Here is a 10646-nt window from a genome sequence, read left to right on the forward strand (position 1 = left end):
AGCTGGGTGGCGGCCTATTTATGTTCCTAGGGGTGGGGTTGCGATGCACAGCTTGTCACATTTCTCGGACCCCTGAGTTAACAAGGCTGTGAGAGTCTCGCTGGGTGGGGTGAGCTTTTGGAATTAAGGCAGGGGTTTGACCAGACCAGCGCGGCAGGAGGCTTTTCGGCTTTATGGGGGGCGGGGAAGAAGGGCGCAGCGCTGCGGGAGACTTAACTGTTTTTTCCTTGGGCTGCTCAGACTCTTGAGGAAAAAGCTGCTGCAGGCTGCAGAAGGGGAGCAGGTTGGGATGTGAGTGGGGCACCTGATGGAGGAACTTGGGGGAGGGACAGAAAACCAAGGCTTTAGACCCTCCAGGCCCTGGTCAGAGGTCTGTAGGGAAAGTGGGGAGGTTGCCCAATGACAGGACCATGCTCAGATTGGACAAGAAGACTTTGATGGGTCTGTCTTTGCTAATGCCAACACAGATGTCTGGGGAGGGATTATGGGTGGAGCCACAGGGCAATGGGTTCTAATCCTTTTCTCTAGGGTTAAGTGCCAATTCCACCTTGGCCTGAAGGTAGGGGAAGATAGAGGGTGTCTCTGAGACCCTGACCCTGCAGGTTGATTGACTGAGGCTGGAAGTATGGAGATGACCTGAAGGGAGGTTTTAAGGGAACCCTAATCAAGCTTTTCTGATGGGGGGAGTGAATGGAGTGGGTCCCAGTTGCTCTACAAGGCTTGGGCGTGATAGCAAGTCACCATGCCCTATAGGGGCCGTGACCCTTTGAGAATGAATGGGTTTGTGGTGGCTGGGGTATTGGTAGGCGTGTGTGTCAAGGGATGTTTAGTTGCTGAGCCGCTAGTATAGTGAAACATTTTCAATTTCAACAGTGAGTCAGGAGACTTAGGGCCTAGTCCTGGCTCACCTTGCTGTGTGACCTTGGACAAGTATGTTGGTTTCTCCCAGCTTCAGTTGTTCCATTTACAAACCTGGGCTCAGGGACGCTGTTCTCCCTGTTCAAGGATGTTGTGAGGGTAGTGGGGAACTATTTCAGAGAGGCCTAGTGGCCTGGGAAGACAATCTTTACACCAGGCATGATGGGAGCCCAGTGCTGGGGTGATGAGTGTGGTGGTCAGCCTTTGGACCAGGCTTGTCTCCTTGGGAGCTCTTGCTTTGGTTCAGTGATCTGCAGCTTTTCAAATGTATGATTCATCTTATTAAACAGTGGGACTACTTTTAATGGTTAACCCGGGGAGGGGTCACCTTCAACTTTCCCCGGGTGGGGGTGTGTGGTGGTGGTGGTGAGGTGGGGGGGAGGTATTTTACTTCCTGCTTTAAGCCATTGGTGACCTTCCTTCCTGAAGGTTTTGGGTCACCGCCTATGCTTGGGCATCTGACTAGAGAATCTGCTCCTGGGAGTTCCAGCAGTTTTTAGCCTGTGTCTTTTATGTCAAAGGCACAGGGCTTGATGTGCCTTGTCACAGAAGGTAGCTCTCTGTTCTTGAGGTTATTCCAGGGTGACGATAAAGGTCACAAAGCTGGGCAGTGGACTGCAAGAGTATGCTGGAGAAGTCAGGGGAGACTTGTAGAAGGAGGTGGCTCTTGAGAGGAGCCGGGGATGACAGACTGTGATGAGTCAAAACAAAGCAAAACTAGCTGGGCAAACAGTGGAGGTTGTAGGAAGTGAGTGTTTCCTCAGGCTGGAGAATGGCTGACCCTGGGGTCTTCCTTGATCCCTCTCTCCGCTTCTGCTTCTCCAGGAGCTGGTGATTGCATCTGGAAGTGCCCATGACAGAGCTGGTGTCCTCCAGGGGAGGGTCCCCTACAGGGGACGGGGAGGAGGGTCTGGGGGACGATCAAGGCCTGGTTATCCACCACCCGGCGGAGGAACAGTGCCACCGCTGCCCACTGTGCGGGCAGACCTTCTCCCAGCAGCCCAGCCTGGTGCGGCACCAGAAGGCGCACGTGGGGGCTGGCCGCGCAGCCGCCTTCGTGTGTCCCGAGTGCGGCAAGGCCTTCAGCGTCAAACACAACCTGGAGGTGCACCAGCGCACGCACACCGGCGAGCGGCCCTTCGCCTGCCCCGAGTGCGGCCGCTGCTTCAGCCTCAAGCAGAATCTGCTCACGCACCAGCGCATCCACAGCGGCGAGAAGCCGCACCAGTGCGCGCAGTGCGGTCGCTGCTTCCGCGAGCCGCGCTTCCTGCTCAACCACCAGCGCACCCACGCGCGCATGCCCACGCCGCACCCGCGCCGTCCCGGTGTCTTCGGGGAGCGGCGACCCTACTTCTGCCCTCGCTGCGGCAAGAGCTTCGCGCGTGAGGGTTCGCTCAAGACCCACCAGCGCAGCCATGGCCACGGGCCCGAGAGCCAAGCGGCCCATTTGAGCCGTGTGCTATGACCTGTGGGAGACCTGCTACCACCAGCTGTCTCCAATCCAGAAGCCACATCCAAGGGTGCTAAATTGCAGTGCCCTGTCTGGATGGGCTCCTGGGAGGGGGCAGGGCCAGCTTAGGGTGTTGAAAGGCCTCCGGGCCACCCCTCCCCCTTGTCTTCCTGCCCTTGGACCCCTTGGCTGGCTGCATGTATCTGCTTTGGGCACCTGCATTAATTTGCCTCCTCCGGCTGCCTAGAGCAGGTGAGACTCACAGGGTTGGCCAGAGTCCCCTGAGGTGTGAGGGTGGTGGGAGTGGGGAGTGTGGAGTGGGCGTGTAGTGTTGGCTGTCTAGGTCAGGAAGGGGGGTGGGTGGGTGGGGACTTGTGTTGGTCTCCATGACTTACTGCGTACCCGATCTTCATTCCCAGCATGTCAGACTTGAAAGCTACTTGGAGAAGGTCACTTGCCACGGTTCCCAGACCCAAGCTCGGTCCCCAAAGCCTCAGCCTCCTGTACCCACTGCCTGGTGGCCTTGAGAAGCCATTCCACTCCATGTCTCAGTTTGCTTATCTGTAAGTTGGAGATGAAGATGAAAAACCTTTACCTTTTCCCTGGGGTGCCACGAGGCTTCACTGTTATCAGAAGGTGAAGCCATTTGTCTGGAGTTACTTAAGAAGTCCACACTCATGCCTGGGACAGGGTGTAGGGTATCTGCACAGAGATATGGGCTACTCTGGGACAGCCTGCTCTGAGTTGGGATGGTGTCTGGCTTTACCTAAGGGGCTTTGATGGCTTTGTCCTTAGTTCTAGAGGGACAGGATTTCTGTAGGGAGAGTTGGGAAGCAGAAGGATGGGTTCCGGACAGCAAGGACTAGGATTTGTTCAGAGGGAAGGTACACCAGACATTTGTCATGAGTGCAGGGAGCACGGATCTGTGATTTAGAATGAGAACAGAGGCCCTGGGAGGATGGATGGATGCACAAAGCCTTGAGGCTCATTCAGGTAATGAGAAGGGAGGCCTCAGTCAAGATGGCCAAGGTCGTCTGGTAAGACTGCTAGCTAGGGCTTGCTTGAAGACCCATGTTTACAAGTTGTCACTCGGAGGTACTGGCCTTTTCTGCCATTTGACAAACAAGGAAACCACGATTTGCCCAAACTTGTTCCAAATTACAGCAAATAATTAGCGTCACTATAGCAGGTCAAGTCTGGGCTTTGGTTTTTCATTTTGGACCTGAAAACACGTCAGCTCTATTGTTGAATTATTGAAAATGCAGCTGGGAGAACCTGGGCATGTGGCCAGGGGCCGGGTGATAGGCTATCATGGGCAGGTTATCACTGGGTTTGACAGGTGCAGGGATATGAAGTTAGGAAGCTGCGACCTCTGAGCTGGCCTCTGTTCCCTGAGCCCTTGCTTCCAGCTAGGCCCGTGCTTGGTGCTGGAGGCTGTTCATTGCTTTTGCTCTCTGTCCCACCTCAATGCCATGCGCCTCCTCTGGAATCACTTCTGCCTGAGATCCCTGGGGGTTATTGTAATATTATGGACTAGTATTTAGTGACAGAAAATATTTAACAAGATCCTAGTTAGTCACTCAAGTACCCAGACCCAAGGCATGTCGGGTGTCAACAGGCTAAAACTTGGCGGTGTTTTGTTGGGGAGTGGTAGTAAGAGGGTTCTCTTAAGGTCCCAGATAGACCAAGAGTAGGTCAGGTGAATGTACCCATGTAGTCCAGATGGGCTGGTAGGCAAGGCCATGCTACTACAATGTGCTGACCATAGTCTCTGCTTCTGTGAACAGATACGAAGCCAACAGGACCTCATGGCCCAGAACCTGCAGGGCGCATCTGGGCATGGAAACTAAAACTGGAGTCTCGTAGGTCCTGGGTTCCTGACCTGAAGACACGTCTCCTCAGAAGTCCTACCTCTGGAGGTGCCCTGTGTTGGTAGAGCATGGGATTAGAGGCTGATTCCATGCCTTGGTGGGAAGACTCCCCAGATCTGACTTGTCACAGCTGGGCAAGCCTCATTTGGCTTCCTGATCCTAGACCTCAGCTCGGGGGTGGAGGCAGACATCACCTGTGTGGAGAAGTGGCTTCTCTCCTCCAGCCTGGCTCAGCCCTTGGTTGAAGGGCAAGGACAAGGTGTGACTGTTGTGTACCGTTGCAGCAAGTTGATGGCAGACTGGGCTCAAGAGGCAAAACTTCCCTGATGACATGGAGAGCACGTGAAGGCTTCCATGCCCGTTCCCAGCTAGACAGGTGACTGCTTCAGGGGCTTGTGGCCCTTTAAGTGGAGGCTGTGGACCTCGTCCTAGAACTCGCGTACTCATGGAACTCTCAGAGTGCCAAGCAGTTTCAGGAGCCTCTGGACTCCAGCCTAAAGACCTCAGCCCTGGGGAGTCCATCTTCCATCCTTTCCCTACTCCACACAAGTGTGACGCTCTCCTGGTCTCCTCTTGTTTGGGAATAAAGAATTCTGAGGCTGAGCCCCTTTTAGTCCATCCAATCCCTTTCTCTTCAATCTGACAGCACCCCAAATTTCTGGAGCCAGGCTTCCCTCCCCAGACACTGCCCAAGACTGACTCCTGGGCTTGGTTCCTTTTCCCTGTTTTGTGTCGGACAGGATGTAGGGTTTTACAGTGGAGCCCTCTGCTTGCCTTTGGCTCTAACTTCCCTGTGGAGTCTCAAGGGAAGGTTGGCCTGCTGAAGGGATGGTAAATAATTTTCTCTGTGTCTGTTCCTCGGGAAAGGAATCGTACTTCCACTAGCCATATGCAAACAATTGGACCTCCTAGCTGGGCAGGCTTGCAGCTCCAGGCAGGTATCACCTGGGAAGGTGGGGGTTGCAGGGCACCAGAACCCTGCACATGGTGGGTCTAAGCAGTGGGAAAAGCCAGTGGAGGAGTTGCATGTGTCTCCTAAGTAAGCAGGGGTACAACTTGGAGATGAGGGTCTTGGGCCACTGCTGGTCAAGGACTCATATCCTTACATATTAGCCCGTCAGTCGAGAGCCCACAACTGTCTCCCTCCCTTCCTAGAATGAGCCACTCATTAGGAAAGGGGGAGGGGCTTTCTTTTCTATCAGGACTTGGTAGAAACCTCTGGATTCCTGACTTGGGGTCTTACTGCCTGCATTCCCCATGCAGTTTGGGTTACAAGTTCCTACTGAACCCCTATGCCTTATTCTGGGGTCACTGAGTACTCAAAGAGATCAGAGAAAGGGAAGGCGCTACCCATACCATGGGAACTTCCATGCACCCTCTTTTCTAACTTAGGGCGACTTTCACCATGCCTCTCAGCTAACTGCCCAGCTTGTCTCATCCCCACTGTAACTGAGCCATGCCTTCCCTTGTCCTGCTCTGAAATGTTCTTCCCCTAGCCTCTAAACCCACTTATTCACCAGGGCCAAGCCTCTCAGCCTACCCAGCCCATGTTCCTTAACAGTCCTCGTGTTAATACATGGTGTCTCCCTGAGTATCATGTGCTGTTTAATCTTGTGCTTGTTTCTTCTGTGTTTGTGTATGTATACGTGCTGTGTGTGCCCGTGTGCACCTTGAGTCCCCAACTAGACTGTGAGCTCCCTGAGGGCAAGGGGCTGTCATTTCTTCTTCAACTTCTAGTGGGTCTAGCCCAAGAACCTCTCAGAAGACAACTGGATGAAACACATGCTGGAGGTCATCTGAGGTGGAGGGTTGTGTGCATGGGGAGAGTCCACATGGCTTAGCAAGAGGTCTATGCTGTTGGGCTATGGCCTGACCCCTTGGATCAACAATGGATGCTCAAGGTCTCACATCCTTGCAAATTGGAGGTAGTAGAAACAGGAGGGACACCCCCTCCCCCAACACAGATAGACCATGGCTACACCGGAGTGCACATGAATGGTTGGATATTCCCAAAGGTCCCTGATATCTGTTGGAGGAGGTGACTCAAATAAATGTTCTCTACAACAGATTTTATGTGGAGCGGTCCTTGGGGGACATGGATGGGAAGAGGGTAGGGGCTTATATCTCCGCCTGTATCTCAGCCTCCATCACTTCTGGGGGAGTTTCATTCAAGGTCACATGTTCTTGTGTTCAAGGTGGAATAGTAAGCAAGGACTACAGGTGACAGATCACACAGTCTGGCAGTTAGTACAGGCCTCCCTGTCCTGTTAGGAACTGCTATTTTGGTCTGGCTAACATAGTCCAGCTTCTTCCAGTCATTCTCAGCCCTATGGGCCAAACCATGGTGGAGGAGTACTTGAGATTCTGTCATTAGCTAAGGAGGGTCATGAATGGGATGTGGCTCTGGGTCAATGCCTTTGAAGCTTGGCTCTAAGGTGAGGGATGGGGAGTGGAGTAGTCAGGGTTGATGTGATCCATTCACAATGCCGTAACTGAAGGCAGGGCCCAGTCTCCTCTTACTCTGCCCCCACAGTTCCCATGGCAGAAGCAGCAGCTGTGGCCCAGCCTCTGTTGACCCAGTTCAGTTCCTCTTTGTGAACTTCAGATATGGTCGTGGCTCAGCCTGAGCTGTGGCCTGGGGAAGACATGAATGGCTTTTGAATTACAACCCTTCACTGAGCCCTATCTGTCACCCATAGTGTGAGGATAGGGAGAAAACAGCTGTGTGGATGTGGATGGTGGGTAAATCCCAGGGGATGAGCAGTGGTGGTGGTGGTGATGGTGGTGGTGGTGGTGGTGGTGGTGGTGTGTGCATGTACATGTGCACATACATGTATGTGTTTGCACCCGTGGGTGTGTGTGATCTGGGCAGAGCATCACTGTCTTGGGAGCTTGTATGTGAAGCCATGGGTCCAACCCCAGACTCCATTTGGAGGCTTCATTTTAAAAAGATGCCATACACATTGGGGAGCTGTGCCCATCCATGCCTACCATCTGAGGAGGCTCAGACACCTCTAGGTAGGGAAGAGGAGATATAAATAAATGATTGTCCCCGCTTGGGCAGGTTGTGGGGTATAGAGGCAAGAGAGGAGTCAGTACCTTTATGGGGGTCCATCTGCCAGTACCATTACCACTGTCATGGCCATGTCAGTAGGGCCCATCCTAACCTGGCTTGCACACCCTGGCTTTATGGGAAATGGGCTGGGATACAAGACATAGCAGAGAATGAAAAGCTAAGAAATGTTTAGTCCTGGCCCAAAACATAGGTGTCCTTCCTGGAATAGGCTCCTAGTCCTCGACTGTATATCCTGCCTCAGTTGCTGTCTTCAGATACACCAAAGCCCTGCTGTCCTCACCCCAAGTGAGAGGATGTCTGTGTGTGCTCTTGGTGTCCCTTATCCCTGTGCAGCTATGCTGTGTGTTGGCCACTGTGATAGTTAATATTGTCATTTTTATAAAAAACATATTTGAGGTAAGTTTTATTAAATACTGGACAGGGCAATGGACAGCAATATTCACAGAGTATGAGACTAAATTACACTAGTCAGAGACTAGAAATGTCAAAAACCCATAAGGCTATGCACTCTCTGCCTTCATCCAATCAGGAGCAAGCATACTTCCTGACATAATTTTTGCCTACATACCACCCACCTATCTCAGCCTATGTGTGATCAAGCTTATCCTGTGCAGTTGGGGTAACCAAGCTTGTTTATAAGAGCAAAACCATGGCTTGTTATCTTACGAGAACAACAGCCCCAGAACTCCAGAAGTTATCTGTCCATGGGCAAGTGGGGCTTATACGTTAGAGGCATTTTGTTTTATAAATCTTAAACACACTAATTTAAACTTTAAATATAATTTTAGCCATTACATTCACCCATGAGTTGTATCCTGAGTCAAATCCTTGACTTTGTGGTGGGTACTTATTTCTATTGGGAGCTAATAACCAGCAGCTTAATGGTACCCAGATGGAAATGTATGTATCTAGTTAAGGCATTAATGATACAAGGGCCAATAGCAATTGGCAAAAACAGAAGGGTCAAAGGCCCTGTGATAGCTGATTCCAGAGTACTATCCAGGAGGAACCCAAAAAGGAGAAATGGAACCAATCAGTCACTTATTTCATCTCAGGTCCATGTGTGTGTGTGTGTGTGTGTGTGTGTGTGTGTGTGTGTATGTATGTGTGCACTCAAGCACATGTATATGTGCATTTTATCTTTTTAAAGTATAGCCAAATTATGTCTAATGGTTTCTGAGTGGTTTGAATAGAAACAATAATTTTTCTCTCAAAGTCACACAATAGCCTCCTTGTTCCACATAGAGCAGGTCAAATGACCAATTATATTGTAAAACTGTTTCAGGTAATGAATCTACCTGATAGATGTCTTAGTTGATAGATGTCTTAGTTAGGGTTTTATTGCTATGAAGACACACCATGACCAAGGCAAATCCTATAAAGGCACACAGTTAATTGGGACTGGCTTACAGTGTCAGAGGTTTAGTCCATTATCTAACGAGCTAACGATGGCAGGAAATATGGCAGCGTGCAGGCAGACATGGAGCTGGAGTTGCTGAGAGTCCTACATCTTGATCTGAAGGCAGCTAGGAAGAGACTGTCACAATGGGCACAGTTTGAGACCTCAAATCCCACCCCACAGTGACAAAATACCTCCAAGAAGGCTACAGCTACTCCAACAAGGCCACACCTCCTAATAGTGCCACTATGGGCCAAGCGTTCAAACACATAAGTCTATGGGGATGAAACTGATTTAAACCACTACAATACACCTGCGTCTATTTGGTTTTGACAGGTACCTTTTCTGCTATTCCAATAGACATTCTGGGTAGCCATTTTGTCCCCTATGCCAGGGAGTTTTCTTTTGATCTAACATTCCAGCCTGTTGAGAATAAAGGGTGATGTACCCTCTTCTGTAACTTCTTGCTGAAATTAGACATCATTGTCAGGGCCCTGGAAGGCAGCAGTGCTAGTCAAAGGTCAGGAGGGGATTCAGACAATGGGGCATTCACCAGAAACATGTGGTTAGCTGACCCGGCTGGAGAGACAGAGCAATTCCATCAGCTGGATTGGTTCCCGCCAGCTTTCATCAAGTCTAGGGCTTGACGCTGTTTGAAGCAATCTGTTGTCTGCAGCGATTTCTGCATGGGGTCTGCCAGCCTAGTGGAAATCAGGGGATGTCTCCATAGGCTGGCTTTTCTCAGCACGGCAGTTCACTCTAATAGCGAGCAAAACTGAAAGCATGCCTCAAAGCCTTTGACTGTCTCAAGGTGTGTACCTCCTGAGGCAGCTCTTCAGCATCTAGAGTAGAGTGGAGAGGCCCAGCATTAGATTTGGGTGGGTGGACTGATCTCACTAGTGTGACCATGGGCTTTTTTACTTGGACCCAAGTTCCCAAAATAACAACTCTTGAGAGTTACTATTTATGAATAATTGCCTAGGCCACAAGCTTTGCCTCCATCTTCCCAGCTTCCTTCTGTTCCTGACAGCAAGCCTTCCTGAAGCACCTCCCCACTGCTGCCATATCTCCCCTTCATGATGAGATGTCCCCTTTGAACTATAAGCAGATTAACCCTACCTCCCTCAAATTGCTTCTTGGCAGGAATTTGGTCATAGTAATGAGAATTAATACAGACAGGGCTTACAGCTGCCCAGCCTGGGGTGGGGTGGTGGTGGTAACTGGAAGCTGACCAGGAGAGGCAAGGAGTTCTGTGTTGCAGCTTGTGCTTAGTTTCCAGGGGGGCTGAACGGAAGAGGGTTTCCTGCTGAGATGTACTGTGGCATCCTTGCTGTCCTGTGCTGTTTGCAGCTGCTCCTTTTCTCTGGAATCTTCCTAATAATTCTCAGACTGCCAATTGAGGGTCACCACTTCAGGCTCTGCTTCCTGGATGCCTCCTTGTGTGGGACAAGGTCTTTGAAGACCCAAGGTTTTTTGTTTTTTTGTTTTTTTTCTCCACAGAAGGTGGCTTAGATCTGTGTGATACTGGTCAGCTGTGGGTCGTCAGTGAAGAATTGTCACTGGGTTCATGATTGGACCCCCAGTGAAGGCACAGAAGTTCTTTTCAAATGGAAACAAGGGTTGAGAGTTGAGTTTAGAGGTAAGGGCCAGGGTCTGTATGACTTTGATGAAGGTTTTTTTTTTTTTCCTTACCATTTTGAACTTCTGCTTCTGATCTTTGACCAGAGTTGGGCAGAGGAACTGACTGTGGGCTCCCCCCTGACCCCCGCCACCTGCCCTGCATGTGGGCCTGACCCTGGACTACTGGCCTGAGGATGCTTTGGGTGTGAAGGGCAGAGGTCCACAAGGGCTGGTGATCGGCTTTGTCCAAGGCCCTGGGGAATGTGAAGATTCCCTCCTATCCAACTGCGCAGCTGTGTCTTTGGGAGGAGG

The 10646-nt window shown here is 51.1% G+C and overlaps 1 pseudogene across 1 annotated transcript; it reads left to right on the forward strand.

Annotated features, from left to right (window-relative positions):
* The first annotated feature begins 782 nt into the window (after positions 1-782).
* Positions 783-6304, forward strand: AI854703 (expressed sequence AI854703; annotated as a pseudogene). The gene is made up of 4 exons (NR_027236.1): positions 783-1185; positions 1744-2620; positions 2788-2931; positions 4156-6304. The product of NR_027236.1 is annotated as an expressed sequence AI854703 (transcript).
* The last annotated feature ends 4342 nt before the right edge of the window (positions 6305-10646 follow it).

Source organism: Mus musculus, chromosome 6 (assembly GCF_000001635.26).
Source record: "Mus musculus strain C57BL/6J chromosome 6, GRCm38.p6 C57BL/6J".
Taxonomy (NCBI): Eukaryota; Metazoa; Chordata; class Mammalia; order Rodentia; family Muridae; genus Mus; species Mus musculus.